Source organism: Netta rufina, assembly GCF_964035555.1.
Source record: "Netta rufina genome assembly, chromosome: Z".
NCBI classification, from domain to species: domain Eukaryota; kingdom Metazoa; phylum Chordata; class Aves; order Anseriformes; family Anatidae; genus Netta; species Netta rufina.
In genome coordinates, this window is record NC_140126.1 from 72,368,485 (window position 1) to 72,378,380 (window position 9,896).

General features: G+C 45.6%; 1 protein-coding gene across 2 annotated transcripts in view; it reads right to left on the bottom strand.

Annotated features, from left to right (window-relative positions):
* SSBP2 (single stranded DNA binding protein 2) overlaps nt 1–9,896 on the bottom strand; it is a 175,869-nt gene that overhangs the window by 164,871 nt on the left and 1,102 nt on the right. The gene's annotated exons all lie outside the window — the stretch shown is intronic.

A 9,896-nucleotide genomic window follows, 5' to 3' on the forward strand; every position in this document is an offset into this window, starting at 1 on the left:
TGCTGCGCGCACGGTTGTAGGCTTTCAAATGCTTTTGTTTCGCCAGCAGCCTAAATAGCGAAACCGCAGAGTCCTTTTCCAACTTTCTGAAGTATTTTACAGGACCTCTACCAGATAGTGATGAGTGCAGCGCTACTCAATCCAGATCTGTATTTTTATAAGGGAAAAATAATTATGGCTTTATGAGAACAAAACCTTTTCCTGTCTTTTATGATTTTTTTTTTTAATAAATGAGTAATCGCATGCAGAATTGGAGACTGACACCAGGCAGCTCAAAACTCTTATTTCTCCTGACTTTGAATAATTAACTACAGACTTAGAGGACTGCTTGGGGAGTATTGGAAAAGAATAATAGTAAGAAAAAAAAATGCATACTCTTCTGAATGACTAGCATAGGAACATCTATGAATCCAATAGTGCAGTCTGATTTTTATTATCTATGTAAGACGTCCAAAGAAAACAGGATCTGCTTCTTTCATTCACGTTATAGGTTCCCCAACCATAGTTAGGCAAATTATCTAAGTCACGCATCTTTATAGCAATACAGAGTTTCCTTCTGGTTTTGCTGCATGATATTGTCACCTTATTTCTAAAAAGAATTCAAAGTATGTATAACTAGGTTTGCAGTTACACATCTGTACAGGTATTGGTCTCATCAGAATAAACATCTCTTCTATAAAGAATCAGATGTACAGATAGTAAAATTAGAAGTGACAGGGAACTTGAGTAGCAGCAACAGAATTCAAAAATACAAATGTGCTGTACCTTTCAGGTCTGCTTGTCAGGCATATTGCTGTTACCAGAGGCATATTTTCATATTTCTCAAACCTTTTTTCATCTTCCGATCTGAAGCCCTCCTTTATCTCTCCGAGCTTTGTATTTTCTTACATACTGTCCTGTGCACAAGCAGTTCTCTGTTCATTTGTTGATCGCATACTTTTCCTGCTCCAGTTCAGAAAACCAGCTTCCATTTTACACTATTTTACAACATGCAGCAAAAACAAACTTCATTCCTCAGGACAGGAAACACGCCTTCCAGTTTGTACAGCATCCCCTCCACGCACAGCGCTCTGCAAATATTTGATCACGGCAGAAGTTTCTGATCCTTAGGACGGAGCAGAGCAGAGCACAGCAGAGCAGTCCCCTGCGAGACCACGGCTGCAGGAGGCACGGGCAGCAGAGCAGCAGGTTACCGAGCTGTAGGAAGTGCTTTCAGAAGGTGCAATAAATTCAGACGACTTCTCACTATATTACTCAGAGGCCTTGACTTATAATTCACATTTCAAGGCAGATTAAACAATATACACCGATTCAGGAGGGTTTTAATAAAAAGCAAGTAAAGGAGCCCAGGAGTTCAAGAGGCTGTCAATGGGAGCCATAACCTTCACTTCTCACAGTTTCAGAGTCAGCAGGGAGCTTCGTTACTCCTGACACACCTGATGAAATTTCATTAACTCATCCACACTCCCTACCTTACAAATGGCTTTTGCCAACTCCCCTCCACCACCTCAGTTCAAAGGACGGACGAAGCGGGAGCAGCCAGGGCCACACAGGACTAGCCCCCTGCTCTTCGGCTGCGGGGGGAGAGGAGCTGTAAATAAAGCACTTAGTGTGAAGAAGGCAAAGGGCTATTCGTTTTATCAAGTCTCACTGCTGTAATTACAAGTATTTGATAAAGCACCGCAACTTTTGTAGCGCCAGCATCAGAAGGAATCCTTACTTTCGGCCTCATAAATCTCTGAATATTTATGACACAATCACACAGCCTGTCAGCCACATGATCCATTTTGTCCTGAGACTGTCAAGAACAACATATTTATTAAGGAATTATAGTTCCATTTCTGCACTCGAATATTTTCTTCAGAAAGTTCAGAACTTCCCAGTGACAGGCCACGGTATGCCAACACCACGCCACGGGCTAGCTCAGGTTGCAAGGACTTTGCTGTAACTTCTTTTAACCAATAAAAACTAGCTCCAAGACTAACATTGCCACTTTTAGGAACATCAAGTTGATTATCACAGAAAACAAACAGTACAGAAGATACTTATCTTCTTCTAACTGCCAAGAAAAAAACTTGATCCCAGCAATGGAACATTACTTGTTTCCCAGTCTCATTCGACGAATGTAAAAGTGCATCTGCTAATAACAAGACATTTTCAGTATCAATATGAAAAAAAATACTACACACACAGCTGTGGGATTTACACAGACTGGTAAGAACTATCTCTATGCTTACAAGACACTGGCTTCTTCCAAGAAAACGTATAGGAATGCTTTTTTTTTTTTTTTTTCCTCCTTTTAAGGTGAAATCACCTCCCAAAGTCAGAGACATTGCAAATAGAATGGAAGTGAATATAAAACATGGGACACTGTCATCAGCACTTCCTTCCCATGACATTCATTTCTCGAAAACCTCTCTCTTCCCAACCGAAATGCTTTCTGTCTTTCAAAGACTGTCATTTCTTTAGGAATGAGAGGCTGTAAAGAAACAGAATAACAAAGCCCAAGTAGCAAACCACCACTCTCACTTGTACTTGTGGCTTGATCAATCTAACCAAGAGTTTGGGTTTAGCATGCAGGGTTGGTTTCAACCAGACCCAAACAAATTTAGCAAGAAGCACTTGGTTGCAGCACAGCCAGTTCCCAGTTAAAATACCCACCTGGACAACCGGGCTTCACTCCGAGGTGCTCACCCAAAAGCAGTAAAGCCTCACAGTGATGGGATCACAAACCACCTGAGGTCTATGCTAGGAGGCACTGAAGTGCAGCACAGCCCTCACAGACCACAACCACAACCAAAAAACCCTACCTTGCCATGAGAAGTTTGATCTCGAACACCTAGACTTCTACAAATTGGTATTTTACTAGTTGATATTTGTACAGGAAAGAAGGTGGAAAAAAAGGTAACACTCCCAGTGCACTTCAAAGAAGGAAATCCATCCAGTCACTGCTCTTTCATAGGCAAGTCCTACTTAAAAAACAAGAAACTGCAGTACACCTGCCCTGAGAAAGGATGTCAGCTCTTTGAAATAGATATACATAGAGATCTATATTGAGATTGATGACAAATGGGCGAGAAAAGTTATGTTCATTTGCATTTTTGTCTCTTTTACCAGAAATGAAGCTGGTTTTCGTACAAACAAGATGTGTATGTCAAATCAGCATGCAGGCTTGTGTCTGGAGGAGCCGGAGGCTGAACCTGAGGAGGCTCCGTCCCTTCTGGGCAGCGGGATGAGGAGCAGCACTACATTAGGGGAGTGCTGTCACCCCCTATGTGAGCTACGTGCACCTCCAGGACTAGCTGAACAGCACACATCAAGCTCTTCTTCCTTTCCCCCCAGATGTCACCCATTTTTCTGCGTTTTCCAGAGATTGCACCATTTTCCTGCTCGAACTGGGGAACCCAGGGCTTTTGGAAAACCTGCCCAACCTCACTGTCCCACTGCCAGAGCACTCCCATGATGACCAGAAGGCAGCATTTTGGCCATTTGTGTATTCTATATTAGTCTGGTATTTGGGGTAAAAAAAAAAAAAAGAGGAAAAAACACCCAAGAAACAGAAAAAAAAAATCTCAAAATGCCATAGCATGTATAAAAAGATAGAAAAAAAAAAAAAGAGGAACTGTAATGCAGATATCATGCTTACATTCAGAAAGCATACTGAAGTCAATTCCAGAAGCAAGTTTATAAACATCTTCCAAATACAGTAACAAGAAGGAGCCAACATCATCTGCCCAAGGAAACAACCTGCAGGCTGGGTTGAGGTTATTTGAAGGGGTGACTGCAAGGCAGGTAAGAAGGGACAAGTGGATCGCTCACTAAAAGTTAAGATTTAAGAGTTTTGATTCTTAGGCTATCACAACACTTCCATATGCAGAGGAAACCGCTTTCATGAAATAAAAAAATGGCTTGAAAGAATAATAATAACAACAATAAAGAGTCATTATCAGTATGCTTCTGAAAATGAGAGGATATTTCAAGAAAACTCTTGCTGTCCTAAACCAATTCCATTAAGAGACTTTCATTAATGAGTTGTATGTAGAAACACAAAAGTGTAGACGGTAAATTGGGAAAGATCAGTAGCCCTTATGGGGACACAAACAGGGTAAAGGAAAGTTAATAAGAGAGAATTTAATACAGACAAATGTAAAGTACTATGCGCAGGAATAAGAAATCAAATGCACAAATATGAAACGGGGAATAATTGGCTGGGTAGCAGTATTGTAAAAAGAACCTGGAGGGCATGTGGACTGCAAAATGGATTATTTATAAAAGAAAAAAAAAAAAAAACGGCAAGCATTCTAGGGAGTATTAGCAGCAATGTTTTATATAAAAAAGCAAGCAGTATGTATTGTATTAAAGGAGAGGTAATTATGTCATTCTACTGATTTCTGTGCTCAGATATAGACACTATACTTGTAAGATGGAGAAAAGCCAGAAAGATTCGACGGGCAGCAGTAACAGAAGGTTTGGAGAAGAAAAAAAATGACCCACCACAAAAAATTCTCACTTCATTTTCCCTCAGAAACAAAGAATTTGAAAGAAGCGGGACAGAAGTAAGATAGGATGTTATGGTCTTAATTACTGTGTCCTTTTAACTTCCCAGAGAGGCGCATTTTGTGTTCTCATCACCTGTTAGCCTCCTGGGACTGGGAGGGAGACACGTCTTGAAGCCTGGAGAAGCGTGGAGGTCATCGAGCCTTCTGAATTAAAATGTCTGCTGCTGCCTGAGCAAGATCCTCGCTAGCAGCTGAAACAGTAGCTACTCCCTGACCATTACACTACACGACTGAAACGTAGAGGTCCGTGCCTCAGCCAGGCTGGGGCCAGAACAGGAGCTTCAGCTCTGCCCCAGCTCCTGCCTGCCCCTTTTACACGCCAGCAGAGCAGGAGCCAACGGGCACCATCGCTGAGATACCCTCAGGCTGCAAGCTACGAGATGTTCACGGGGAAGAGCCACCACCCAGCTGTGCTCCTCGCAGGGCTCTGCCCTTTCCTGCAGCCCGCAGGGTCATGGAAGGACCACCTTTGAGGGCAGATGGCCGGCTCCAGGACGTGGCACAAGCTCAGATTGCTTCGGGAGGACCAGTCTCCTTTGCTGGAGGATCTTGCTTCAGGAGACTGGAAGTGACACTACGCTCCCTCCTTGACACCTGTCTCATCCCTGGGTGGGCCACGGGATGGCTTGATACCACAGGATAAGCATTTAAGACTAACTTTGCACAAGACCATGAATTGTTTCCTTCTTTTTGGGATACCCAACGTGACGAGATGGCAACTCGGTCTTACAGTGAGTGGCCAGAGAGACTGTGGAAGTTACACACAGGCATTAGAGGTCTATGTAATGCTCTGAAAAAAATGTATTAAAATAATGGTAATAACACCAGTATGAGGCTACATGTTGCTCGTTAGCCACCCAATAATCACGGAGTATCTTTGCCTTTCACCTTTCCCCATCTGCCTGCCATTGCTACAACCAGCCCGGCACACACTGCCACAGGTTTGTGGAGCTGAAGCCGCCCTGGTGCTGTGCACCAAAGCAGCAGCAGATTCCTCCTGCAGGAACAGCAGCACGATGAAACAGGCAAGCGAAGCCGTAAGGCAGATACCGAATGACAACAAAACAGCGAATGATCAAATAGCTACTCATTACAAAAACAAGGCTCTATTTTGCACAACAAAAAGCAGAGTTCTTCCAGAGGAAAATCAGTAAATCACCAAGCGTGCAGACGAGGACAAAGTAAGGACTATGGTTAATATACAACCCCCGAGAGCCCCCGTTTACCCTGGCGCCCCTCCTCAGCCCACCTCCATCTCCCCAGGTCACGCTGCCACCAAGTTGTCCCCAGCGTGGTGCCTCCAGCCCTCCACACGAAGGCCATTTCCCACCGCTCTGCCCAGTGTCCCTCGTCCCCTTCCTAGCTCCGGGTTCTCCCCTGAGGGCAGGAGAAGCCAGGTCCCATCACAGGGCCACGGGTGCCACCTCTGGGTGGGACAGGACCTACCCGACACCACGCATTCATTCGGGGCTGGCTCCCCAAAACCAAGGGAAGGACACCCATGCATGCCCGCTGCACTGAGGACAAACTGTTCGCCCAAACTGTTCGCCCAAACTGTTGGCCGAAACTGTTCGCCCATCAATGGTAGCAAGCCCTGAGCATACGCAGGCCGATCTTTCTGAAAGGCTCCCATCCTGGCTACATTCAGCTGCTTTGTCATGCAAACGGCAAAAGGCACCTCCCTGGAAGGAAATCCCTCGGCCTTTCTCAACCAAATTTCAGGTGTTGCAGAGGAGAGGGGCACCCGTTGCTTTTCCATGGAGAACCTTTAAAATGCAGGAAGATGTATTCTTTCTTTGCCTAATGTTCAAAATCTGCCTAAACATTTCGCCTGAACGTTTACACGCACACAAAAATGAAACAAATGAAGCAAGGCTTACATGCGCCATGACAAATCTTCCACCCAAACAGTTAAAGTTTGGCAAAGTTATAAAAACCTTGTTTGGCTACTTCAAGACTTGTGATGCTATCATTCGCCTGTAATTTCAGCAAAATGAATTATTAATATATACTGGTTTCTGTTAATTACTGTCTCCTCCAGCAAGATTTAATTATCTCTGAGCCGAGCCCGAACCGTGCTCGCTGCAGCCCAGGGTGCATTTGCTGCACCCGGCGGGTCCGAGCGGCCTCCAGCAGCCCTCGATCTTCAGCAGCAAATGTTTGGCAGAGCCGAAGGAAGGTGGAATCGGGCACCTCACAAAAAGCTGGGAGAAAGCAACGGGGGGGAAAAAAGTCATGAGCAGACTGATTGAGCAGAGGAAGCAACGCAGAAACTGAGTCCTCTTCCCCTTGGTTCTGGTCCTGCCAGGTGCTTTTACGTGCCGAACCAGACGCGAACAAATATCCCTGCTAGAAAGTTGGGCTGGCATTTCAGCACGGCGCTGCACCAAAGTTCATTTCTGCGGTCCGTCACAGCTCCCCTTCCATCTGCCAGTACCTGTTAACTCCACAGTGCAAAACCAATTATCCTGAGAGGGCCTGAAGTGCAGCATATACATCACTCGGAAGGTTGTCCGTGATACTGTTGCAGGATAAAAGAGCACCTGAAGCCCTGTGATCAACAATACATACTCGGAAATAGTTACTGTTTCCAGAACCTTCTCTTCCGGGCTCTTCCTGATTAAAAAAAATACATTCTTCCAAAGCCGACTGCCGGCACAGTTCGCCTGCAACTTCTGCACTGTCAAATGCAGCAGTGATATACTTCATCCGATAAACCTGGTGGGCTACACCAGTTAACAAACATCAAATCTGAAATTTGTATGAGATGAGGGATTAAACCACCCATTTTGTTTTCCAGGGAAAAAAAAAAAAAAAAAAAAAAAAGGAGAGAAAGATCACTGCATCTTCTCACCACCTGAAACTTGAAAAACGAGCTCATCGTTTCCCAGAGACAGGCGGAGAACTTATCACGGATGGCAATTAATTGTAATCTGTATCTTACCTTTCGTGTAGTTTACCAACATGACAGTGGGGAGAGATAACCTCACTCATGTAAATTCATGCAACGCCATCTTTCCATGCTGGATTTTTTTTTTTTCCCAAAAATTATGCCCCAAAATCCACATACCCTCCAAAACCCTACGAAATCTCAGAGCTTTTCTAAGCAGTGGCAGGATGCAATGAGGAAATCACTGGTCAGATTTCCTCTACGTACGGAGAACCCCGTGGGCACCAACAGAGAAGTGACACGAGGTGAGTAACTTTGGCGCTGCTCTCCCGCTCGGGAGGAGACAGGCGGCCACACCACCCGTAAGGAGGAGCAGTTCAGACACACGTCTGGCCAGCCAAAACGGACTGGAGGAGAAACAATGACGGGGAAGCCTTCTTTTCCCTCCAGAGCAGCAGCAAGATAGATGGCAAAGAGGAAAATGACGATCTTCCCTCATGCAACCGGCTGAGACCAGACTCACATGACATTTGCCAGAAGGGTTGTGCACAACAGCGGAGCCAGGATGCCACGGCAGCAGCAACCGAGTTCTCTCTTCCCCAAGGTCCTCTCCCATGCCAAGCTGAAGAGCAATCAGCGGCTGACCATGGAAGCAGCTTGCTTCCATGTTGTTTGTTATCATGCATCCTTTTATTTCAAAGGAAATCATCTAGCCTCGTGGTAATTTTTAAGAAGACCCTGCATGCCTGCTGAGCCCCAACAAGATAGGGTTGCTTTTTTTGGGGAAAAAAATAAGTTTAGAGGACCACTGAAGGATGAGGGTGAGAAGGAAGACCTAATCCCTTCAGAATTTCATTTTCCTTATTGATAGACAGATGGCCCTACTTGCAAATGCCTATAAAAGCGTTGCTTGAAAGGGTGCATAACTGGACGTGCAAATTTGTGTGGTGTGACCCCTCTTTCCCCACGACTGAAAGTTGAGAGGGTTCAGCCACTCCGTCTCAGCGGGACCAACCTCCTGATCTGAATTAATCCGATTCTCAGGAATCCTAAAAATAAGGAAGCGATAACTGAAGAGGCTGATAAGAAAAATGTTAAGTCTTGTTCCTCTCGCAGCGAAGGAGGCCCCGCGTGGAGGAGCTGCTGTCTAAACACAGCCTTCCTCTCTGCCGGGTGGCCCAGGGGGCCAAGACAGGAGTTGTGTCACGGCGGCTCCAGAAGGGGAGGACAGGGCGTGACAGCACTGCTGGTTCTTCTCTCTCCATCCTCTTGGCGTTCGCAGGTACGGTGCGTTCGTCCTCAGCGCATTACCTAGCCGCACTGTACGAAAATCTGGTGTTGGTTTTCCTGGAACCCATCTGTCTGCACTGCACGTTTGTTGTTAAGGAACCTAACGTGGGTAATTCACCCCACAGGTCAGGCAGGAGGGGCAGAGAGTTAGACCATAAAGCGAATGCCATCTTCGGCACCGATAATTTGCCAAGGGCTACTATAAATGACTTGCAAAACTTGTTTGCTTTTTTTTTTTTTTAATAGAAATTACATAACCTCAAAAGACATAAATACTAAAGGCAGCTTACAGTGAGATGCCACATTACAAGCACATTTGGCATCGAATCGGTCCGTAAAATATATCACAACCTGGATTATGTACTGCACGCAAACGTGCGTGTCTTGCACACCTGGAAAACGTTCCTCAGCAGGCTGATCGCACACCAGTCCTGCCACTGTCACACGTCCTCGTGAGGAGCAAACACGTCCCATGGAACGAGGCCATCCGAACCCAAGGCAGTGTATTTATTTTTTTACGTTACATTCACCCAGTTATTTCAAGTGTGTTTGGGAGAGCTGTTAGTGGCAACACGTTTTAGGTACTTAAAACCTCGAACAGATACGACGAAGTTGAATTATAGATTTGTTTCTAAAAACTTTCAAGATTCAAATGATACGATTACAACCCTGTTGTTCTGGATTAAAGAGCTACGTAGCACGGGAGCCGAGCGCACACGTTTCGCCTGCGATTCCCGAGCTAGCAGCCTCCCGCGGCTGTCAGAGCTGTGCTTTTACAGACGGCAACTTCAATCCGACGGCAACTTTTCCGAGCAGAGCACGAACTCGCGCATCACCCCGCTCGCAAGGCGCACTGCGCGGCTACAGAGCGGTGCAGCGCGAAGGGAAAGGAGAATGAAACCGGAAAAAAAAAATAAATAAAATAAAATAAAATAGAAATGATAATAATAAAAAAATGAAAGTGTATGAACATTGCCACGACGGAATCTGATTGAACACGTTAAGGAGGAGCGCTGCGAAGATGGCACAGGAGAACAGCCCGCAGCCCGTGCCATGCAGCAGCATTCCTCCGCTGTGTGCGCTCAGCAGCCAGCCGCCGGGCTCATCTCCGCTGCCCTCCAAGGCAAAGGAAGCAAGAGAGGGTGAAGAGAGGGGGG